Raw genomic sequence first — 27,251 nt, forward strand, 5'->3', positions numbered from 1 at the left:
TCACTGGTAGGTGAAATCTTTTGAGTATATACTTAATATCAGAATCGAATTGGCACCTACAGGATTCCCATGTGAATGAATATCAGACAACTGAGAAGGGTCTTCTTGTTGTATCTCATTTGAATTCATCTCAGTAACAGAAACTTCATCCTCTTCACACTGAACTTCTCCATCATGGCCCTTTTCACTCTTGCGAGAACTGGTTTTGACTAAAATGAGAGAATACAGATACAGACCAATGGTCTAGTATTGCTTAATAGTTTATTGAAATTAGCAAGACAATAATGAACTAAGATATATAAGAAACAACTAGTATAGTTGGATTTCTTCTTGGTTTTTGCGTTGTGCTGGAACTGGTAACAATCCACTAAATAACATTAAAATTTGTTTCTACTGGTAAACATAGCATATATTCCACTATCTTTCCTTGTGAATAAAGAAAAACTGACCCCTTAAGATTCTTCAAAGAAAATGAGTTGCACAAAATGAAGGCGTAGAGAAAAGAAGCAGAGAGCAGACAAAATAATTGAAGCAAAAAGCTACACAGTATTTGGAAGAATTACACAGACCCTAAGGCCACTCCAATTTCCCTCATCGTTAAGCTCTGCAACCTACAAAATCAGACACTTGTCCATTTGTTATTACTACAGAAGGAAAACTGGGGTACTTACAGCTTTCCCAGCCAACTCCACAGATTAATATTCAACAAATGCATGCAACCACAGAAGTAAAAAAAAATACAAAATTGAAGCACCTTCCGATGGTCGATACTTGGTAGTTAGGATAAATATAAGAATTTATGATATATTTCCTTAGAATTTTGCCAGAAAAAAGGGGGAAAATTCATACAAAATAAATACAATAATCAGCATACCCATGATGAGAAAGTTTACCTTGTTATTAAAATGCATGCCATCACTCTTTGCTGACATAGATGCTGAAGACACCCCACCACCAGAGGGTTGAGGCTGACAGGTACGGATTGTTTTCATGCTAAGAATGAAAATATCAAGAGATTTTGGTCCACAGGGACACATTAAAAATACTTAAGTAAAACTCACCGCCCAGAGTTTAGAATTTCGGTAATTTTATATTAAAAATTTCAAATAAATAATTATTTAAAGAAATATGAATCTCCGTGAATAATTTGAAAAAATAAACCCCAAATAGTTATATAGGACGATCTTGCAGCCTATAAATAGCGTGTTAAATTCTTGCACCTTCTAACATGCGAGATACATCTGACGTGGGCGGACTTTCCAGGTAAGCTAATAAAAGAATTGAATAAAATGACATCACACATTACGAAGCGTGAGGTGGCCTGAGAACCAAAATATCGCGACATTTATGATAAACCTCGCGACCTGCAACGTGTGAGGATCATTCAAATTGAAATTAATAAAAAATAAATATAATAATATTAATTAATAATATTAATTATTAAATATAATAAATAATATATTTTGAAATTTATAAGATAAAAGTTGGTATTAATTTTTTGAAAACAATTATCTCGCGCATTGCAAACCGCAAGGTAATAACCCAAAAAAATATATTTTGATTTTTTTTAATTTTTAATTATAAACACGTAGTGTTGCAATTTATCTTTTAGGTGAGTATAATATCATCATATGTGAGACATTTTAAGAGGGGTAAAAATGACGTTGAAATGGTTAGAAATCATGGTTTTGTCAAAGAAAAACAAAAAAATGGTTTGATAGACATATTGGAGTGTTATTTCTGGCATATAAATATGAGTGATTTCAGAATTTATATGCTTATAGATATAATATTGCAACTTATATTTATGTTGAGGCTAATTTTGTAATACCCCAAATATCAAGTCAGGGACTTTATCGAAAAGATTTAAAATTTTAAGATTTATTTGAATAAGTGGTAAAATATGAGAAAATGATTTGGAATAGTGGTTAGACTAATTTGTAACAATAGATAAATTAAGAGGGCACTTTGGTCTTTTAATAGCGAAAATGAACTTAAATATATTCCTTATTAGGGATTTTAAATGGGGAAAAGAGGAAAGTTAAACCATTTCTACTCTTACTCTTCTTCTTCACGTGGGTTGAGCTCTTCTCCATAGCATAAGGTAAACTTCAATTAGTTAGTTCTTCCTTTAAATTTTGGGTTGCTCTTGTAACATAAATTGATATGTAAGCTTAATCAAGGATTAAAGAAGATTAAAACTAAGTAGTGGATGTTTTATATAAGATTTAAGGAAATGAGTTTTTGAATGATATGTTGATATATGAGTTTTTATTGAGGTTTATTAGTAAAATTTTGTCAAATGAGTGAATAAGAGATTAGAAACATTGGATATGATTAAAAACATGTTGGAAAAAGTGATATGATTCTTGGGTTGAGATGTTCTGTGATTTTAGATGTTATAAGAGGCTAAATGAAGTAAAGTTAGTTTGGTTAAGTACAGAGGAGTTTAATAGTATTATTGGAGGTAAAAGTAAAAGATTAGAGGGGAAAATTAAGTAAAAATTGAGTTGAAAAATGGTAAATCTGGGTAATGGTATCGGTACTGAGACGAACAATATCGGTACCTATGCAAGTAGTATCGATACAGATAGGGTATCGATACTAAACAAAGGGAAGTATCGATACCATGGATCACAGAATGCCAAAATGGTATCGATACCGAAGGGGAGTATCGGTACCAAAGTATAGTAGTATCGATACTAAGAGAAAGGTATCAGTACCATAGTATAGAAGTATCAATACCATGGTAGGGGTATCAATACTATTGAGCCTGGAACTATAAGATAGATTGAAATTGTTATAGAAATTGAAATAATGGTACTTTTAAGTATTATTAAAGCATAAATGTTAGGGAATATACTAACATTTGATGTGGTATATGTCTTTAATGGATGCTTGTGTAGATCACAGCCAAGCTCTTGAATCTAACAAGAAAAGGGGGAAAGATAAAGTTGCATATTAACCAGGCATCTCTACATCTTATTAGCGGGGACTATCAGGTGAGTACATTTATTGTAATTATTTGAGATGAAGAAGATTCACAATGATTCAAAATAGAAATGTTTTTAAAACTGGATCGGACCTTGAACCGGTGGAGGTACTGGTTCATTGGTTCACTGGTTCAACCGGGTTCAACCGCGGTTCAACCGGATTTTATATAAAATAATATTTTTTAAGTTTTACATAATATTAAAAACAATATTATTATATATATAACACTTTTTTTAAGTTTACAATATTAAAAGGTATAAAAATATCACAAGTCATAACATATATAAGTTAAAAAAACATAAAATCAAGTGAAATAAAATGATTCAAATCAACTACAACATAATATTTAAGGTAAAACATATTAAATAATAAATATAATTATATAACTATAATCAAAAAATAAATTTGGGGCTAAAAAATAATAACAAATGATGTCGTTTGGTTTTATTTTTAAAAAAAAAAAGCAATCCCAAATGGCTAAGAAACATAGAAGAGCATCCAAACTGACTTCTATAAATACTAGAGGTAATTTGACATTCAAAATCATGGAGCCTTTTGGTGAGCACAGAGTGAACTATTCTTTCGCTTCAATTGAGCTCGAATTTCAGACTTCAATCGAGCTTCTAAAAGTTTTTTGAGTTCGAGCCTTTTCGAGTTCAAGTTTCAATATTATATTTCGAGTTTGAGTTGAACTTGATAAATTTTAGCTCGTGAGTTTTTGAGTCGAGTTGAGCTTACTTTTAAAGTTTTCGAGTTCGAGTCGAGCTCAGTAGTACTCGAGTTTGACTCGGCTCGTTTAACAAATGACGTCGTTTGGTTTAAATTTTTTTTTAAAAGAAAAAAAAGGAACCGGCGGTTCACACCGATTTTCAGCCGGTTCACCCCAGTTTTATCGATTCTTCCGGTTCTGTGCTCATCCGGTTTTGGGAGTTAATCGGACCGAACAAGCCACCGGTTCACGGTTCAACCGGTCGAACCAGCCAGTCCGGCCTGGTTTTAATAACATTGTAAAATAGAACGTTTTAAGTTATATATGTTTTATAGTATTTAATATGTTATCATTATATGTATAGAAAGAATATTATGAATGAATGTTAGAGTATGAACTGCTCCAAAACGAATCCATAAATGAAATGCTTGAAAGGATGCATTAAGGCATGAAAAGATGCCATAAATAAAATGCATGAAATGATGCAATAAATGAAATGCATGAAAGGATGCAATAAATGAAATGCATGAAAGGATGCATTAAAGGCATGAAAGGATGCCATAAATGAAATTAATGAATTACTAAAGAAAAATGGGGAAAATGTACAGAAAAAAGTATGTTGGACATACTAAGGATGTTTATGATAATAATATGAAAGAAGTTTGGTTTCAATAATAGGGATTTATCTAATCCTTATGGATTATACGAATTAGTTCAAAATCAAATAACCATGATATGCTTAAGTATACATTATTGTTTCTTTACAATATTATGTCTCACTAAGTACATATTTAACATGTGTTGATTTCACGCGTAGGTAAAGGTAGAGATTAACTGAGTAAGGAGTGCAGTTGTAGCAGCGGTGATCATCAATTAAGGTTGACTCGTCAGTGACAATAGGATAATTCAATTTATTTTGGAAAACATATTTGGCATGTAATTAAAGTACTAATAATGCTCTGAATTTTTAATTAAATAGAACTTTCTAATATATTACAATCAGTGTTTTGCTTTACCCTAAAAATGTTATGTTTTAAGAAATCAAAATTTTTTATGAGTCTTCAAATGAGAAACTGTTTTAAAAAAATGATGTGACACTTGTATCTCGTGTACGAAAAGTATACGGGAGATGGGTGTTACACATTTGGCCACATACGAAATATTTTAATGGGGGTAAAACCGTGTTGGAAAATGTTAGAATGCATGATTTGGTGAATGAAGAAATCAAAAGAAATTGAAAACTAAGTAATATTTGTTGTTAATTAAAAAAGAAATAATATAAAAACCCCATTTAATTGATACATGGGCCTGAGCAATTAGGACATTTGTTCTTCGTGTGTCCGGGATTCTGACATATAGAGCATAATTTCGGTTGTCATGTTCTTTCTTGATGTTCGACCAAAACCTCATCACAAAAAATCTGTGTTGACCTTGGACGACCTTATTTTTTCGTCGTAGTGCATAATCTGGCCATATTGTAGGTTCTGGATGTCATTCATTTCCAATTGGAGGGAACTCATATTCATAAACCTTGAATATAGTTTCGAGTAAGTAAACTCGATCAATGAATTTATGTAAAGTAACCGAATAGAAGAAGTAGCAGCAATGGTGTGCACGCACGGGTATTTGAAAGTTTGGAAGAATCTGCAGTCGCATGTTTTTTCTCGTAAATTAACCATGTATGTGTTGTGGTATGCCTTCCAATGGCCTCGCAAATTCTGATACACAGAATAATGATATTTTACGAGAGAAGCATATGACTCTCATCGCGTTGGAATGTTGATGAATGTTTGCAATTTTATAAGGAGGTTTGGGTGGATTTGGTGGCCACCTACCATCCAGTCAATTTCTTGCCTTACCAAGGTTGCGAAAAAGGTTTTCAATCGACAATATGTCACTTTTAAAATGGATATGATAGGCAAATGGCGCACTCCCTTTAGTGATGAATTTATTGCCTCAGCCAAGTTCGTTGTCATGTGACTATACCGTATACCCCCATCAAATAATCGAAGTCATTTCTCCTTTAGGATTCTAGCAAGGTACTTGTAGCCATTAGAATTCATGTGTCTCAGTTCCTGCAACAGGTCCTCAGACTCACATATGGATTGTGTGTTACCTATCAATAAAAATGGAATAATTAATTTGAAATAATTTTTGTAAATATATGGTAAACCGAAAAGGGTGAAAGGCGTACTCATTCAAAAAACCATTAGGTGCTCATCTTCACTCTTGAACTTCTTCAAATAGTTTGTGGCAATATGCCGTAAACAATACCGATGATAAATATTGGGGGTTGGCAAGACGGACCCATACACTAGAGTGTGTATTTTGATATCAACGCCTCTGTTAGAGATAAGACAAATCTCATCATCTCTATCCTGCATTACATGTGATAGAACATAAGTTTGTTAGTTCGTAAGGAAGAATTCCCAATAGTCGATACCTTCATTTTCGACAATTGCGAAGGTGATGGGAATAGTTTTTTTATTTCCATCTTGTGCAACTGCTAATAACATTATTTGAGTGTATCGACCATATAGCCAAGTGTCGTCGATTTGAACCATCTGTTTGCAGTGTCGGAATGCATTAATGCATTGTGAAAAAGTCCAAAAGAGCCCGTAGAATTGGAAGACACCTTGTATGACATGATTATTTTCATACGCTATGATTGTTTCCAATTTCACAATTGTTCCCAGAATGTATTTCTTCATCAGTTTAAGCCATGGCCACAATTCATTGTATGATTCCTCCCATTGGCCGAATAATTTTTGTTGGGCCCAATACCTTGCATACCATGCTTTGTGGTAGTCAGTTGTGTACCCGTATAGCGATGTAACTGAAGTAATATAGGTTACAACCGTAATAAGTGAATTTGCTTTGAGCTGCAAAATGAAGGCTTCACAAAGCACGTGCACATCCAAGTTACGATGATCTTAATTCAGGATGTTGGTGGTGCATGTATGTGGTTGGACGTATTTTGTGAGTTTTCAACGGTTATTCATCGTCTTCAACCATGATACACGAACCCTCCAATTACATCCCTGCTTCTTGTGGAGACATTCAGCGATATACTTATCCGTATCAGTTTTTTCACAATTGACGTGACATAACGACGTATGTTGTAGTTCTTGATTGCAGCCACAACTTGTTCTTTTATCCTAAAACTCATTCGTAAACAGAGTAAATAAAATTGTCAACTTACCAAATAAATAAATCAAAATAAATAATAAAAATTAAAACATTATATTAACCTGAAAACCATTTCAACATAGAGATCACCATTATTATGCTGATTGTATTGCTCAATGTGTGGGAATTAGGAAAATTCCAGAGCTTTGAATGCTTCCATATCAATTTTTTTAAAGTGCGATGGTGGATGGTAATAAGAAATAGGCGTGATATTATGTGGAACCATTGTAACCATGCCATATTCTTCGTTGCCTTCTACTTCTGGTGGCATGTCAAGGTCTTATGGTTCTTCATAAAATGGGCCTAACTCATCACCATCGGGGCTGAGCTCCCTTACCGATTCTTTGTCAAAATGATCCCCTCAAAGTGGAATATTTTAGCCTCATTTAAATCAAAGTCATTCGTTGCTGCAGTTGTTTGTCGATCAGGAGACCACTCACGAACAAGTTCCCCAAGATTAAAGTCACGCACACCAGTAAAGAATGTCTCCCCATATATGTTGAGACGTTATTCGTAGAAGAGGTATATGTTGAATATCTTCCAGATGAGAAATCATCGAATAGATTAAATGTTTCATGGTCTGACCATCAATTGGTGTGTTCATAAAATGATACAGGTTCATGCGTACTATATGTATTGTGCTTGAAAATAGGCGTTGGTGCCATGTTCAAGTCAAGCTCAAATCTAGCAACGCGAGAATGCCTTGGCATCGAAGACGATGATGCACCTAAATCATTATGTGTATCGTGTGCTTAATAAATTGAAGTTGTTTCTCAAATTTACCATCGAACTGTGAACAGCTGGATCAAAGTCAAACTCCGTTTATCTCCAACTTGGCACAGTGGTACCATCATCAGCATCAGAAAACAATGCATACAACTCCATTGGCCCTCCAAATGAATAATTCAAGTGAGCATCGACCATCAACTGCACATCACCATTATCCTTAATAGTGTATATCGTGTACATTAATGGTTCTAACGACATCGGTAGTCGATACTTTAAGGGTAATAATTTTGTACCACGAGCATGTGGGACATTTTTCTTCACTTCCTTCATCAACTTGTTATACGTTAACGCCCTTGGTAGCGTTATTATCACAGTATGTGTGGAATGAAACACGATGCCGAGAGATGCATCACTGGTCATTTCACCATCGTAATATACCAAAGCAACAAGGCTTTCTCTGGTCGACATTTTCTGAGTTGTTACCATTAACTTCTTTTGTATTTCTTTTATTCGAAGGAATGTCGTGGGCTGTAAGCCACGATGTTCTGCTGACGTGACTGTTGATATCGCGGGTTGCAGGGTGCAAGTTCCATTATGGAAGAATGTAATTCATAAACCTATTTTTATTAATCTATTAGAAAAATAACACAAAATATCATTTGTATATAACCAAAATGATTCAATTAATGGAAAAGAGTTCGCATAACTCAAAATGGTTCGATTAAAGTAAAAATTGTCGATAAACTGCATTGATCAATTAACAGAAAATATTTTTAATTAACTAAAAATAAAATAGTTCAGTACAAATATTTCAATTTTGAATAACGAAATAAATAAGAGTTAATAATTTCTATGTTCACCAGTTCTGCATCATGGTGGACAACGAGTCTGATGCGAACGTAAATGTAACTCCTCTTCCTCTTAAGCAGCATCATCATCAGGATTGGCATCTGTATATGGAATCGATCCACCATTTTCACTGGAACCGGGACTGATTTAGAATATCCTCTGAGGTGGTGTCTGCTCGACAATATCAGATCCAAAGTTAGCAGCCAATTGTGTTGGTGGTGAATTCAACTGTCAAAGACATTGGTGAGGAAACCTTCTGACAACTGCCTCATTTGCTGAAATTATGAATGAGTTGAGTAGGTAAAGACAGGGTCAGAGTGTGTCAGCGATGTCTGAGAAGGTCCCTATGTTGTTGCCGATAAGAATGATGCACCTTGTTACTTTCTTTTTCTCTGGCTTGACTCCCCCCACGTTACCACCCCGTCTATTGGTGAATCTGTGGAGAAACATATAATTCTAGTGCTCGCTCCTCTTCGGTCAATATATGTGGTATTCCATCTTCTTTGAACCACGTCATATAGTCGTATACCACGATGTGGTCGAAGATGGGTTGAGTCATGGGCGTCCTCTCGAATCTTCGGATCCACTCGATTGGATCTATCGTATGATGGTTCACCCAATTACTACCAGTCTTCTCTTATCGTGTCAATCGATGCAACTCATCCAAGCAGGGTGGATGTGATGGAACCAATTGGATACAATTAAATTGTCGAATGACGCGCTCAGTAGGATGTCACTCGACTATCTCATACAAGATCAGTGGGACATACACGACGTACACGAGTGCATTAGTCACCCGAATCTCATGCGGTATACAGTCGTCAATAGAAGTGTAACACCCATCTTCCGTATACCTTTTTGTACACAAGATACAGATATCACATCACTGTTAAAAAAGTTCCACATTTGTAAACCCGTAAATATTTTGTTTCTTTTTATAAAACATTTTAATTTACTAATAATAAAACATGCATTAAACTTAAATAGATAACAAAAAGAAATGTTCACACTTCATCATTTTACATCAGGTTAAATAAAATGTTTTTCAGAGTGTTTTTACTAAATTTATTACATGCCAACTAACTACATCAAAAGTAGACATAAATGTCGTACTATTAATGACAATGCGACACTTGCTTGGTGATGTTCGATGATCTCCTTACATCAATTATATCAAAACCTACGTGTGAAATCAACACACGTTAAGTAATTTCGTAGTGAGACATACTTAACCATAAGCAAACTTATAAGCATAAGTATAGCATAACAATTCTAATATTGATTAACTCTTTTTAATTTAGTATAAACCTTACAAATTTGCACCCTTAGTGCTAACATGGTAATTTACCAACTTCTTATTGATGTTCATTTATTAAGATGCACACGTAGTGCCTATACGGTAGTTCATCAACTCATGATGAATTATGTGCGTTGTACACATCGTGCCTATATGGTTATTCATCAACTATTGATGAATTTCGTGGATTTGCACACATAGTGTTTGTACGGTTATTCATCAACTCATGATGAATTCCATGGATTTGCACACATAGTGCCTATACGGTTATTCATCAACTCATGATGAATTTCGTGAATTTGCGGACATAGTGTCTGTATGGTTATTCATCAACACATGATGAATTCCGTGAATTTGCACATAGTGCATGTATGTTTATTCATCAACTAATGATGAATTCCATGGATTTGCATACATAGTGCCTGTAGGTTATTCATCAACTCATGATGAATTTCGTGAATTTGCAGACATAGTGCCTATACGATTATTCATCAACTCGTGATGAATTTCGTGAATTTGCATAAATAGTGCTTGTACGTTTATTCATCAACTAATGATGAATTCCATTGATTTGTACACATAGTGCCTCTACAGTTATTCTTCAACTCATAATGAATTTTGTGGATTTGCACACATAATGCCTATAGTACACATTGTAATGCTATACCATTACAACATATATTTTTAAAAATATCTATTTATAACTCTTAATGTACATAATAAATGCACTCACCTGGCTGGCCTCGCTATGTATCCAAAACGCTAAACTGAGTACTCAGGTACTTGGCCTTTACCTTTCATTTTGCTTGACTCGGGAGCTTAATTTCGATCTACCCAAGCATCCATTAAAGACATGTACAATATCAATTATTAGTATATTCCCTAACAATTATACTTAAACAATACTCAAAAGTACATATTATTTGTAATACCCTAAATATCATGTCAGTGACTTTATTGAAAAGATTTAAAATTTGAGGATTTATTTGAATAAATGATAAAAGATGTGAAAATGATTTAAAATAGTGTTTGAGACTAAGTTGTAACAATAGATGAGTAAAAAGGGTATTTTGGTCCTTTAAAGGGAAATAAATTTAATATTCATTTTAATAAGGTATTAAAGTATGGAAAAGGGGGGAAACCCTAGTTATTTTCTCTCCTTCTTTCTCGTGGAAGAGCTCTCCTCCATAGCCAAAGGTAAAGTTCCATGTGACAAGTTTTTCCTTTCATTTTTTGGTTTGTTTTTGAAATATTAAGCATCATAGAGGGTTAAGGAATGATGAAATAAGATTAAAACTAAGAGATGGATGAAATAATTGAGATTTAAGAAAATGAGTTTTTGAATGATATGTTAGAATATGAGTTTTTATTGATGTTTACTAGTATACTTGACTTGTCAAAGAAGTAAATAAGAGATTAGAAGCATTGGTTGGGATTAAAACATGTTAGAAAAAGTGGTATGATTCTTAGATGGAAATGTTCTTGGAAGATTTTAGATGTTGTAATAAGCTAAATGAAGGAAAGTTAGTATGGATAAGTAAAGAATAATTTAATAGTATTGTTGGGAGTAAACATAAGGAAAATTGGCCAAATTTAGGTAAGAATGGGGCTGAAAAATGAAAAAATTGGGTAAGGGTATCAGTACCGATACTAAAGGCTTAAAATTGGAAGAATTAGCTGAACAGTATCGATACTGATGCAATTAGTATCGATACTGAGAGGTGGTATCGATACTGAGAGGTGGTATCGATACCATTTATTACAGAATGCATAAATGGTATCGATACTGTAAGGGAGTATTGATACCACATTATATAAGTATCGATAACATGGTAGGGGTATCAATACTATTGAGACATAAATTAAAAGATAAGCTGAAATAGCTATGAAATTTAAATAATAGTACTTGTGAATATTATTAAAGTATAATGTTAGGGAATATACTAACATTTAGTATGATATATGTCTTTAATGGATACTTATGTAGATCGTAATCAAACTCTCGAGCCTAGAAAAACGAAAGGCAAAGATAAAGTAGTTGAGTAGTCAGATTTGCTTTTTGGATATAACAGTGAGGCAAGCCGGGTGAATACATTTATTATGTATTTATATGTTATGATAGTTATAGATGCATGTTTCTTAATATATGTATGGTGATTACCAAATGGCACTATGCGTGCAAAACTAAGAAATTCGTAATAAGTTTATGAATTTTCGTATGAGCACTTTGTGTGCAAAACTAAGAAATTCATAATAAGTTTATGAATTTCCGTATGGGCACTTTGTGTGCAAAACTAAGAGATTCATAAAAAGTTTATGAATTTTCGTATGGCCACTTTTTGTGCAAAACTAAGAAATTCATAATAAGTTTATGAATTTTCGTATGGGCACTTTGTGTGCAAAGCTAAGAAATTCATAATAAGTTTATGAATTTCCATATGGGACTTTGTGTGCAAAGCTAAGAAATTCATAATAAGTTTTTGAATTTCTGTATGGGCACTTTGTGTGCAAAACTAATAAATTCATAATAAGTTTATGAATTTCCGTATAGACACTTTGTGTCCAAAACTAAGAAATTCATAATAAGTTTATGAATTTTCATATGGGCACTTTTTGTGTAAAGCTAAGAAATTCATAATAAGTTTATGAATATCCGCATGGGCATTTTGTGTGCAAAGCTAAAAAATTCATAATAAGTTTCTGAATTTATGTATGGGCACTTTGTGTGCAATATTAAGAAATTCATAATAAGTTTATGAATTTCCGTTTAGGCATATTGTGTATGTGCAAAAATAAGAAATTCATAATAAGTTTATGAATTTTCATATTGTTAGTGGGTGTGCAACCCACGTAAATTATAATAAGTTTGTGAATTACCGTATTGGCAATACATGTGCAAACTATAGAGTTTATAGTGAATCGAAAGAGTTAATTGGTATTATGGATAATTATTAGAGTAAAAACTATTCTAAAATAAAAGACTAATGTCTAATAATGTATTTGGCATAAAGGTGTCAATAATGCAAGTTAGAAGAAAGGTTAAATGCCTTTAGGATAAAAGACTAATGCTCAATGGTGCAATTTGGCAAAAAGGTGCCACTAATACAAGTTAGATGAAGAATAGTGAATAATTAGCATGAAAAGATATCGTAAATGAAAATGTATAACAGTGCATAATTGGCATGAAATGATGCCACAAATGAAAATGCATAGTTGTATATTAATGGTATATAAAGTGTCACTCGTGATCATTATAAAAGACCAAGGACCATTTGGCACTATGGTGCAATACATGTACATTACTTTCTCATTTAACATACATAGGGCAAATAAAGAATAATTGGGAAAAATATACAGAATAATAGGTATGTTGGGACTACTAAAAATGATTTCGATGATTGTATGAAAGAAAAATCTGGTTTAACTGAGAAGGATTTTATTTGATCATTATGGAGTATGTGATTTAGTTCGTCATTAAATAGTCATGAGATACTTATGTATAAAATGCAGATTCTTTACAATATTATACCTCACTAAGTTTATACTTAACGTGTGTTGATTTCACGCGTAGGTAACAGCAAAGACTAGTCGAGTAATGGGAGCAGGAGCAGCTATCATCAATCTAAGGTTGACTCTCATCAGTAACAGTAGGACAATCATGGTATTTTAAAAACTTACTGGCATGTAATCGAAATTAAGAAAAATTGCTCTAGAAGGTATTTAACGTTATAACTTTGGGAAATAGGTTTCAACGATTGTTTCCCTGTTGTATAAAAATGTTTTTAGTTTTAAATTTCAAGACAAATTTTAAGGGTTTCCAAAGGAAAATTTATTTTAAAAGTGATGTGACATTTATATCTTGTGCACGAAAAGGTATACGGGAGATAAGTGTTACATTATTAAATTTCTATAACAATCTCATCCTATTTTAATATTTATGGCTCAATAGTATTGATACCCCTACCATGGTATCAATACTACTATATTATGGTACTGATACTCTATTACGGTACCGATACCATTTTTTCATTTTGTTATCAATGGTATTGGTACCTTCCTCCCAGTATCAATATTCCTCTTTCGGTATTGATACTAATTACATCAGTATTGATACTACACAGCTGTTATTTCCCATATTAACCCTATAGTATCGGTACTATTCTATCAGTATCGATACTCATACCCATATTTTCCAATTTTCAACCCGATTATTACCCAAATGGGGTCAAATTTCCTTATATTCCCACTCAAAAATACTATTAAACTCTTCTTTACTTATCTATACTGACTTTCCTTCATTTAGCTTCTTAAAACATCTAAATTCTTCGAAGAACATTTAAATCTAAGAATCACACCACTTTTTCTAACATGTTCTTAATCCTATCCAATGCTTTTAATCTCCTAATTACGTATTTGAAAAGTCAAAAATACTAATAAACATCAGTAAAAACTCATATTCTAACATAACACTCAAAAACCTATTTTCTTCAATCTCAAATATTTCATCCATCTCTTAGTTTTGATCCCATTTAATCCTTTCTTAAGCTTCTATCAAACTTAATGCTTTAAAAACCAACCAAAAATGAAAGAATGAACTAGCAAATTGAAATCTCACCTTTAGCTATGGAGGAGAGCTATCTGCGTGAAAGAAAGAAGAAGAAGAAAGTTGACTTAAGCTAACTCACTTTTCCCTTGTTTCTTTACTTTAATACCTTATAAAGCATGAATTTTAAGTTTATTTTATTCTAAATGACCGAAATACCCTTTTAATCATCTCTTGTTACAATTTAGTCTAAACCACTAATCTAAATCATTTCTCATCTTTTATCATTTAATCACTTTAATCCTCAATTTTTAAATCTTTTCAATGAAGTCCCTAATTCAATATTTGAGACATTACAATTCTCCCCTTAAGAAAATTCATCCTTGAATTTAAGGAAGTACCTGAAATGAAGAGGTGTGGAAACTACTTTCTCATATCCTCCTCTCTTTCCCAATTAGCTTCTTCTACTTTATGATTCTACCAAAGCACTTTAACCAACTGAATCCTTTTGTTATGCAATTCCTTGGTTTCCTTAGCTAAAATCCGTACTAGTTCCTCCTCATAAGTTAAATCTGGTTGGATCTCTATTTCTTTAGGAGTGATAACATGAGATGGATCTGATCTGTACCTCCTAAGCATCAATACGTGAAAAGCATTATGGATCTTGTCCATATCCGGAGGTAAAGCTAACTAATAAGCTACTGGTCTGACCCTTTTCAAGATCTCATAAGGCCCAATGAATCTCATACTCAACTTTCATTTTTGCCCAAAACTTAATACCTTTTTCCAAGGCAATACTTTCAAAAATACTTTGTCTCTCTCTTGAAATTCGATTTCCTTTCTTTTCAAATTGGCATAAGAATTCTGGCGATCGGAGGCTATTTTTAGGTTGCTTTAGATAATTTTCACTTTTTCCTCCATTTCTTTCATCAAATCCGGGCCAACTAGGTCTCGATCTTTTAGTTGAAACTAATTTAATGGTGTTCTGCACTTTCTCTCATACAAAGCTTCAAACGGGGGTCATCTTACTACTTGATTGGTAACTATTGTTATACTCAAATTTGACTAAAGGCAAATACATTTCCCATGATCCCATAAACTCAATCACACATGCCCTTATAATATCCTCTAGTATCTGAATAGTTCGCTCTGACTTCCCATCTGTCTGTGGATGAAAAGTTGTACTAAAGTTTAATTTAGTACCCAATGCCTCATGCAAAGAATTTTAGACTCTTGAAGTAAACCTTGGGTCTCGATCGGACACTATCTATATCGGTAATCCATGCAGTCTAACTATCTCTTTTATATACAACTTCGTATATTTATCCATCGAGTAGTTTACTCAAACTGGAATAAAATGAGTCATGTTGGTCAATCTGTCCACTATTACCCATATCGAGTCCTTTTTACCTGGTGACAAAGGTAGCCCTGAAACAAAATCCATTGTAACTCACTCCCACTTTCATTCAGGGATAGATATTGGTTGAAGTAATCCGGAAGGCACTTGATGTTCAGCTTTCACTTGCTGACATGTTAAACATTTTGACACAAACTCCGTTACAGTTCTTTTTATACCAGGCCACCAGTAATGACTCTTCAAGTCATGATACATCTTATTCTCACCTGGGTGCATCGTCAAAGGGCTATAATGTGCCTCGCAATGAATATCTTTCCTCAATTCCTCATCATCAGGAATGCAAAGTCTTTCACTGTAATATAAACATCCATTATCCCTCATTTCGAAATCTTTGGCCTCTTCTTTTTTGAATTACGCCAATCTCATCAAGCAATTCTCATCTCGACCTTGCAGCTCTTTTACCCGATCCAAAAATCATCGGCTTTAACTTTAATTCAGCAATCAAAGCACCATTTTTCTTTAAAGACATACGTGCATCTAAAGCCCTTAAAGTTGTAAAAGTCTTTTGACTTAGCACATCGGCTACCACATTTCCCGGATGATATTCAATAACCAACTCATAATCTTTTAAGAGCTCAATCCATCTTCTCTATCTCAAATTCAACTCTTTCTGAGTCAGCAAGTACTTTAAACTCTTGTGATCTGTGTAAACATGGCAATGCTCAACGTACAGATAATGGTGCCAAATTTTCAAAGCAAACACTACGGCTGCCAATTCCAAATCATATGTTGGGTAATTCCTCTCATGATTCTTCAGCTGTCTTGAGGGATAAGCCACAACTTTCCCCTCTTGTATCAGCACATATCCCAATCCATTATGGGATGCATCACTGAAAAAGACATAATCCTTACATGACCCATGTTGTACAAGCATTGGGGCCTCTGTTACTATTCTCTTTAGCAATTCGAAACTTTCTTGGAATTTTTTCATCCAAACAAAAGGCATATTTTTTCGTAAATACTTAGTTAGCGACAGAGCTAACATTGAGAAGTTCTTCACAAATCGTCTATAATACCCAGCAAGCCCCAATAAACTTCAAACTTCAGAAATATTCTTTGGGGATTGCCAATCCACTATGGCTTGAATCTTTTTGGGATCTACTCTTATGCCTTCTGTAGACTATATGACCAAGGAAAGCAATCTTAGATAACGAAAATTCACATTTGGACAGTTTTGTATGCAACTTCTTTTCACGAAGTATCTAAAGAACCACTCGAAGATGAGCATCATGTTCCTCCCTTGACTTGGAATAGACCAAAATATCATCTATAAATACTACCACGAATTGATCCAAGTACGGTTGTAATACTCTGTTCATTAAGTCCATAAATGTTGCAGGAGCATTATTCAATCCAAACGGCATTACCACAAATTCAAAGTGTATGTACCAAGTCCGAAAAGCTACCTTGGGAATATCCTCATTTTTTATCTTTAACTGATGGTACCCCGACCTCAGATCTATCTTAGAGAATATTGTTACGCTATTCAATTGATCAAACAAGTCATCAATCCTCGAAATAGGATATTTGTTCTTTATTGTTACTTTGTTTAATTGACGATAGTCAATACATAACCGTATAGACCCATCCTTCATTTTCACAAATAGCACAGGTGCTCCCTAAGGAGAAACACTGGGTCTGATAAATCCTTTATCAAGTAGCTCTTGAAACTGTTCTTCTAATTCCCTTAACTCCTTTGGAGCCATTTCATACGGAGCCATAAAAATAGGTTTGGTGCCCATGTAAACCACAATCCTGAATTCTACTTCACGATATGGAGTAAACCCGGTAACTCTTCCGGAAATACCTCGAGAAACTCCTTAACTATGGGAATATCATGTAACCTCACTTTCGGCACTCGAGTATCTATCACATTGGAGGGTGATTTCGCTTTTCCGCATATCACTACTATTTCAGAGACTTCCGTATCCTTCAAAAATAATCGCTTCTTGTGATAATCCACCCAACCATGATGTGGAGACAACCATTCCATGCCTAAAATGATTTCAAACTCGTCAAAAGGCAACTCCATCAAGTTGGCCAGAAACACAACCCCTTGAATCTTAATCGGACATTTCCTACACACATGTGTTACCCTTGCACTATGACCCATAAGGTTTACCGCTACCATTTCATTAAAAATTGGTTCTAAAGGAATTCCTCTAGTTCTAACTAACTTTGTACTAATATATGAGTGCGTAGAACCAGGGTCAACTAGAACAAAAACAGACTTATCAAAAAGTTGGAATATACCTGTTATGATATCCAGATAATCTCGATCCTTACTGGTCTTCATGTTATAAATTCAGGTCATTCCCCAAGTCTCTCATCTTTGGCTAGCCTCAGATTGAAGGCATGATCTTTCTCTTCCTCTGTTTCTAGTAGCGGTTGTTATTGATCTCTCAGTTTGCACTGATTTATCCTCAGACCATTATGGACAGTTCCAAGCATAATGACTCGTTTCTCCAAAAACAAAACAAGACTCAGAAAGCACTCTACATGTTCCCCGGTGAAATCTGCCTTAGGTCTGACATTAATTACTTCTTTCTCCATAAGCTCTACCTGAGCTAAAAACAACAGATTGGGATTGTTTAGTTTTCTGAGAAGCTGCAGCAGAATCAACTCTATCTGTATATCGGGAACCTGAGCCCTTGCCTCTCTTAGCATGGTGTGAAGATGAAGACATTCCAATCTTTTTACTCGTCTACATACTCTGTTCCGCTACTAGAGTTTCCTCTTGAGCTCTTTCAATAGCCTTAGCTTTGTTAATAACTTCTTGCAGGCTAGGAAAGTTTAAGGCCAACATCATCTCTTTCAACTTAGGCCTCAAACCCTCGATAAACCAATCTCGTCGTGCTTTATCATTAGGAACCACCTCATAGCATAACGGCTGAGCTTATTGTATTTTGCCTCATACTCATACACCACTCGATCGCCTTGTTTCAAGTTAAGAAACTTCAACAGAATTGACCTCAAAAACAGCTCCCTGATATATTTGTTCTTAAACTCATCTTGGAAGAATTGCCAATTCACTTGTTCGGGTGATGCATACATGGTCGTATTTATCCACCACACCTAAGCTGATCCTCGAAGTAGCGATACAGCTCCTCCCAATTTTTCATGATCTTAGCACTGTAAACTTTCTAACATCATCATAAAATCATTCAACCATAAATTTGCGTTCATCGGACCTTCACCTTCTTCTCCCCTAAACTCAGGAGCTCCCAAACTTCTTAACTCCTTAGGGATTAACATTCACGGTGTTGGAGGAGTAGGGCGAGGAGGATGAGGTTGAAACCTTGTTAAAATAACATCGAGAGCTTGCATAAAAGCTCCAAACTCTAGAACATGCATACCCTGAGGTACCAGTGTACTAGCGTTCTCAGACGGAATCGGATGTTCACTATTCTCTTCAGAACTTTCACTACCCAATCCATCCCTAATTTCTCATCTAGTCGCTCTTCTCAAATTCGTAGAATCCGACATCTAGTATAACATACATAAAGATATACTTAAATTAGTAAGGAGAGACATCTATCATTTTCTTTCTATACCCTATCAGTAACCTTGACATCTTAGTAGCATGTAAACTCTTTTTACATCAAAAAACACTAGATTTCAGCCGAGAATCGGCTAAACCTATAACTTTGATACCAGTAAATATAACACCCATCTCTCGTATACCTTTTCGTACACGAGATACATATGTCACATCACTATTAAAACAGTTCCATATTTGTAAACCCGTAAAATTTTTGTTTCTTTTTATGAAACATTTTAATTTACTAATAATAAAACATGCATTAAACTTAAATAGATAACAAAAAGAAATATTCACACTTCATCATTTTACATCAGGTTAAATAAAATGTTTTTCAGAGCATTTTTACTAAATTTATTGCATACCAACTAACTACATCAAAAGTAGACATAAATGTCGTACTGTTACTGACGAGTGACATTTGCTTGGTCATGTCCGATGATCTCCTTACTTCGATTGTATCAAAACCTACGTGTGAAATCAACACATGTTAAGTAATTTCTTAGTGAGTCATATTTAACCATAAGCAAACCTATAAGCATAAGTATAGCATAACAATTCTAATATCGATTAACTCTTTTTAATTTATTATAAACCTTACAAATTTGCACCCTTAGTGCTAACATGGTAATTTACCAACTTCCTATTCATGTTCATTTATTAAGATGCACACGTAGTGCCTATACGGTAGTTCATCAACTCATGATGAATTATGTGGGTTATACACATCGTGCATGTATGGTTATTCATCAACTAATGATGAATTACATGGATTTGCACACATAGTGCTTGTACGGTTGTTCATCAACTCATGATGAATTTTGTGGATTTGCACACATAGTGCCTGTACGGTTATTCATCAACTCATGATGAATTCTGTGAATTTGCACACATAGTACCTGTACGATTATTCATCAACTCATGATAAATTCTGTGAATTTGCACACATAGTGCCTGTAGGTTTATTCATCAACTAATGATGAATCTCGTGGATTTGCACACATAGTGTCTGTACGGTTATTCATTAACTCATGATGAATTCTGTAAATTTGCACACATAGTGCTTGTAAGGTTATTCATCAACTCATGATGAATTCCATGAATTTGCACACATAGTGCCTGTACGGTTATTCGTCAACTCATGATGAATTTTGTGAATTTGCACACATAGTATCGTATAATTATTCATCAACTAATGATGAATTTTGTGGATTTGCACACATAGTGCATGTACGGTTATTCATCAACTCATGATGAATTCAGTGGATTTGCACACATAATGCCTGTAGTACACATAGTACTGATATACAATTGCAACATATATTTTTAACAATATCTATTTATAACTCTTAATTTACATAATAAATGCACTCACCTGGTTGGCCTCGCTATGTATCCAAAACGCCAAACTGATTACTCAGGTACTTGGCCTTTGCCTTCATTTTGCTTGACTCGGGAGCTTGATTTTGATCTACCCAAACATCCATTAAAGACACGTACGGTATCAATTATTAGTATATTCCCAAACAGTTATACTTAAATAATACTCAAAAGTACATATTATTACATTTCTATAACAATCTCATCCTATCTTAACATTTCTGGCTCAACAGTATCAATACCCCTACCATGGTATCGATACTACTATAATATGGTACCGATACTCTATTACGGTATCGATACCATTTTTTCATTCTGTTATCAATGGTATTGATACCTTCCTCCTAGTATCAATACTCCCCTTTCAGTATTATTCTATCAGTACCGATACCCATACCCAGATTTTCCAATTTTCAACCTGATTATTACCCAAATGGGGTCAAATTTCCTTATATTCACACTCAAAAATACTATTAAACTCTTATTTACTTATCCATATTGACTTTCCTTCATTTAGCTTTTTAAAACGTCTAAAATTTTCCAAGAACATTTAAATCTAAGAATCACACCACTTTTTCTAACATGTTCTTAATCCCATCCAATGCTTTTAATCTCGTATTTTCGTATTTGACAAGTCAAAAATACTAATAAACATCAGTAAAAAAAACTCATATTCTAACATAACACTCAAAACCCCATTTTCTTCAATCTCAAATATCTCATACATCTCTTAGTTTTGATCCCATTTAATCTTTCCTTAAGCTTCTATCATACTTAATGCTTCAAAAACCAACCAAAAACGAAAGAATAAACTAGCAAATTGAAATCTCACCTTTAGATATGGAAGGGAGCTATGTACGTGAAAGAAAGAAGAAGAAAAGAGTTTACTTAAGCTAACTCACTTTTCCCTTATTTCTTTACTTTAATACCCTATAAAGCATGAATTTTAAATTCATTTTATTCCAAATGACCAAAATGCCCTATTAATCATCCCTTGTTAAAATTTAGTCTAAACCATTAATCCAAATCATTTCTCATCTTTTATCAATTAATCACTTTAATCCTCAATTTTTAAATATTTTCAATAAAGTCCCTAATTTGATATTTAGAACATTACAAGCAGCATCGCAGTAAGGCGTCCACATGAACTATAAAATTAAAAATACATTACTTTGTTAGCTAAAAACCTCAAATAAATTAAATTAAAGTTGAAGGAAAATATTTTATTATATGATGTCCAAACTTATCGATCAAGAGTTTAAAGTCTCGTTGATGTGTTGGTAGGTGGTCATGAGAGGTTTCATCAGTCCACCTATCATTAATATAATATAATATTATTATTTGTTAGTAATATTATAAAAAATAGATAAAAATTATTTTTACCTCTTAAGTAACGAAAATTCATATGGGAGGACTTTTAACAATCAGACATAAAAATGGCATTTGGATCCAGATCCACGACTGCAGCAACAATAAACACCCTCCAAGGACATTTTTCGTCAGATTTATAGCTTTACAAAGCTCCCGGAACAAAAATGTCAAAATTGCCGACCCCCAACTTATATTTCTTGAATCACTCAAATTTTGAAAATGATTCAACAACATCAAATGTACCTTATTTCGGGATTTGTTTGGCATTAAAATCCCCCAATAACTCGTAGTATATGAGCATGAGCAAATCACTGCAAAAAATTAATAAAATAATATAATTACTTAATTTCCAAAATAATAAATAAATAAATTGCAATATTAATAAATATTCAAAAATAAAAACATTTATATTTACCTCATTCACTACATGTTCCGCATCGTGGGGTAGGTGCGTAAAATTATCATCCAAAAATTTAATTTTTATTTTTCCACCGTCACGTTCATTATCAAGCGGAACAATTCCGAGCAATGCCTCACATACGTTTCTAGGGGCGCCGACAACACCAGTAATAACTACTCCATCAATAGGCAGTCCAAGATGAAATGCAACATCTTGTAGGGTAATAGTTGCCTCCCCACACGGTAAATGAAATGTGTGCATCTCCAGTCTCCATCTTTCCACCAACGCATTTATAAGTGGAGGATGCAACTTCACACCGTCACCAGTTATACTATTGATATATCTGAAACCCGCTAAATGTTAATAGTCAATAATATCTACATCGGGCATTATCACACGATTTATATGACAATTTAATACACTTTCATATCCCTACAAAAAAAATATTAAAAATTATTTAAATACCAAAACAAAACAAATAAATAAATATTAAAAAAAAATAAAAAAAATATTAATTAATTTATATCGTCATTTCGCCTCCAATAATCAAATATGTGACTTCGATCATGTCTTAATAAACCCGCCGTCATAATATGACAATTTAGATGATAAGAAACCGATGGGTGTGATGGTGATTAGAAATGGAGGGTCATATTTATAGGCCTTCTCGCATCCGGAGAAACGCAGTTTTACATATCTTGCATCCTGCAAGATGCGATTTACGTTGAAAACACACGTAATTTATTTTGTTTCCAGTACCTCGCGGTTTGCAAGATGCGAGATTGCTTTAATACCAGCTTTTATCTTATAAATTTCAAAATATATTATAATTATAATATTTTTTATTATTTATTATATTTAATATATTTTTAATATATTATACATATAATTTTTCATTATTTCAAAATTTACAAAATATATTATAATTATTATTTATAAAATATTTATTTTAATTACTATATTACTATATTTATTTATTATTATATTTTAATTATTTATTATATTTAATAATTAATATTATTAATTATTATTTTATTTATTTGTTATTAATTTCAATTTGAAAGGTCCTCGAGCGTTGGAGGTTGTGAGTTCTCTCATAAATCTCGTGATATTTTGATTCTCATGTTACCTCGTGCTTTGCAATGCGTGAGGTCATTTTATCCAATTCTTTTATTGGCTTACTTAGAAAGTCCACCCATGTCGAACGTATCTCGCGTGTTGAAAGTTGCGAGGATTTACCACGCTGTTTGCAGGCCGCGATGTTGTTCTATTTGGACGATTTGGGGGTTATTCTTTTAAATAATTTCTAAATGGCCCTATTTTTTAAAATAATTATTTATTTGAGGTTTTTAATATAAAATTGCCTAGTATTTCTCTAGAAAGGTAATAGTCTCTATACCTCCCAATAGCAGAGAAAATCTTCGTGAGATTCTGATGACCGATCCTCAGGCAAATTTTCAGCAACAATTATACGAGACTATAAATCAAAAGAATTTGAAAGGAATTTGTAAAGACATTCGTATATTTAATTTGATGAATATAATGTAAGCTATAAAAATATGCAAAATTCTCATGCAATATTTTAAGATGCTGCCTAGCTAGAAAGACAAACATGACATTTACATGACAACAACAACAACAAAACTTTATTCTCATATGCAATGGGATAAGGAGGAGGTAGGGTAGTAGGCTGCTCCCAACGTCAGGTTGAGAGCAGCTTCCGTGGAAGACCTCCGGCAATCAGAGAATTAAAAATAAAGATAAAATGCAATGCATGTATAAATAAATAAATAAATAGTTGAACAGTTTTCATATGCAGTCTTTATATGTGCGTTTGTAATAGGAAGTAATCCCTGCAAATAAATCTCTGCGTAAAAATCTCTGCATATAGACAGAAACGTAAGACCCGACTAAATTTAAAAAGAGGAAACATGAAGAAAATAATACGCAGAAGTCAACGATAGCAAGTTACGAGAATGAATAAAGTCAAATGGGTTAAAACTTAAACTAAGGCAACACTACTCCGCTACCCTAGTTCTAAGCCTTCATAAATTCCAATTACAGAAAAGTATAAAAAGTAGAAGTCATGAAAATTTCTACAAATGCATTAAAAGAAGACAGAGATGATACACCCTATGAATGTGACCCACACTACTCGACTACCCTAGTCTTAAGTCTCCATATTTTTATATCAGAGGTCATGTCCTCGGTAAGGGCATATCCAAATCAGATCTCAAGCAGTCTTTCCACTTCCGCCTTGGTCGTCCTCTCCTTCTGGTACCGTCGACTGTAATCAACTCTACCCTCTTGACCGCATCCGACAATTATCGCCTAAGAACATATCCAAACCACCGTAGTATTTCCTCCCTCAATTTTTCAGATACATAATAAACTTGCATAAGAAATATGAAGCGGGAAAATTGAAGAACAAAACCTACTTGCAACTCTTCCATATCTGATTAAGGCGATGTAGGCGTCTTACTTTCTTTCCGTCTACACTCACTACCCGTATATAAGTATACTATGAAATGAAGCAAGGCCATTGAGGAGATATGAGGCAACTACAAAAAAAATCTTAAGAAGAAACTGTAAGTACATGAAACCTGAGAAAAAGGAAAATACTCACAAGCTTTGATGAGTTCCGCAGAACAGTGGCTAGCTGGGAATGAGTGGTTACAAGGGCTTTAATCTTCTTAAAGGATGCAACAACGGATATTGGCACTATATTGGAAAAAAAGAACAATTTTAGTCTAAATCAGCGTTTTAAAAACCAGACAGGCGATCAAACCGGTGAGACTTCCTGTTTAAATGATATGAATGTGAATAAACTAGTTCTAATCTAGAACATTTTGCTCCATAATAGAAAAAAGTAATACCATAGCCTTCAGGATCCTTGTTGATGAATATCATAAGATGATCCGTAGTGGCCAAGTTCAAATCACTAAAATAATATTCAACTTGTCAAATAGATTGTGATGTTTTACATTAAAGAAAAATTACAGTGGAACAAGACAGAGGAGAAGGCCGCAATAACAAAGTCGGTAATAGTGTAATAGCTATGGTTACAAAATTCCTGAAGAAGCTGACAGACATCAGTTTAGCATTTGGTTAACCTTAGAATTAGATTTTAGAATAAAGCACAAAGAAATTCAAGAAGAATAATCAAAGAAGGAATAAACACAAGTAATAGAAGAATAAAGAAGACAAACAGTAGCAAAAAGTGGCAGAAGAAACATTGATTCAGTGATGCTAAAGACCTGATTCAAAATCTTCAGCGTAGCTTCTTCGGATAGTCCCTTTTTGGAGGAAGCTGCACCATGATCCTTGTGCTCCTTCTGCTGATCTTTCTTTGTAACAGCTTCAACTTCTTGCTTTCGATGATGATGATTGTGATAAGGACGAGAGTGATGATTTCACATGGACATGTGATGGTGGAGTGGAACCAAGTGAGGTGGTACAGGCACAGGCAGCAGGAGGAGAAAACACGTGCATCATCCCAGGGCCTGAAGGAGGAGGGATCATCATCCTCAAACTTTGCTGCTGCTGCTGAGGAGTCGATGGAAACTCGGACGCCTTGGCATTTCCGTGACAGTTGCGGATCGGAAGAAGAAGAAGCGGATGATTGCGGAGAATCTAGGATATCCAGAATGGCCATGATTTGGGGATAAAGAAATATTAGAATTTGGTGCTCTTTTTTTTCAGCGAAAAGACAGTAAATAGAGAAATCTTTGACTTGAAGGGGGGAGTGACAGTGAGGACCCTGCGGTTGCCTGCCAGTGGTCTTGGTCGTGGTTGAGGCCCAGGGAGACCACACCGGACAGGACTTCTCGCCCTTTACTCAACCTTCACTCGATGGAGGATGATGGTGAAGAGTAAGGTGATGAAAATGGGTTAGAAGATAGGCTAAATTTGGAAGAGCTTCATATTCTCCACCCTCATCTCATCTGTTTGAAGTGCTTTATTCTCAGGTCCAAACAACTTTATCAAAATCCAGTTTTTAGTTTTGCAAGTTTGGACTCTTCATCAGTTTAAAGCGATTCTTAAAGATCCAGTTATACTACAATGGTTCAATCAAATAATCAGATTTTACAACCTTATTAAACAAAAATTAATAATGGCTTGTAATTCGAAGTTACAAATGTGATTCACATGGTTGTAGGCAGTGAAAATAACGCCTTGTAGTTCATACACCATGCACCAATTATTCAAATACAAAACATTAGGAAAAGCAAACCACTTCAATTAGTTCTCTTACTGCAATAATTTAGTGGACTCACTTATTATGTGAGTTTATAAAATGCTCCTACCCAGCATTCTTCGGAATATATCATACGTAGATTCTTTGATGGATTTACCTCATTACCATCCTTGGCAGACGTACCTTTCTTCCGGAGATTCATAACAGAAACCGATGAGTACGGACATTATTATTACTACACCCTACCAGTCCATGTGACGGAAAGCTCAAAAATATATTCAAATTAGCGACTATATCCAAACAAGAGTCAAGGTAGGGGCAGGACAGATGGATTGTGAGACGAGTATAATTACTTTGCCACCGTACAACCAAATACACACTTTTGGAGACCCGACACTTAGAATTATTTAAAAACATTGGGACTTGTATGACAATTTATAACACTTTTGGGAGGCTGATTCAATTTTTAAAACTTTTGGGAGGCTAACACATTTCCTAAAATTTGCAATTGCCGTCCTGTCATGATGCCATCATGGCTTCCTTACTGGAGTCCAAACTGTCCCTTAAAACCAAACTAACTTGTTCTCTTCAGTACAACACCAATGGATTCAATGTAAGGCGGAATTACAATTGC

At 34.1% G+C, this 27,251-nt stretch overlaps 1 pseudogene; it reads right to left on the bottom strand.

Moving 5' to 3' along the window:
- Positions 1–26,074, bottom strand: LOC120135697 (annotated as a pseudogene).
- Between the last annotated feature and the right edge of the window lie 1,177 nt (positions 26,075–27,251).

Source organism: Hibiscus syriacus, unplaced genomic scaffold (assembly GCF_006381635.1).
Source record: "Hibiscus syriacus cultivar Baekdansim isolate YM2019G1 unplaced genomic scaffold, ASM638163v2 tig00110610_pilon, whole genome shotgun sequence".
NCBI classification, from domain to species: Eukaryota; Viridiplantae; Streptophyta; class Magnoliopsida; order Malvales; family Malvaceae; genus Hibiscus; species Hibiscus syriacus.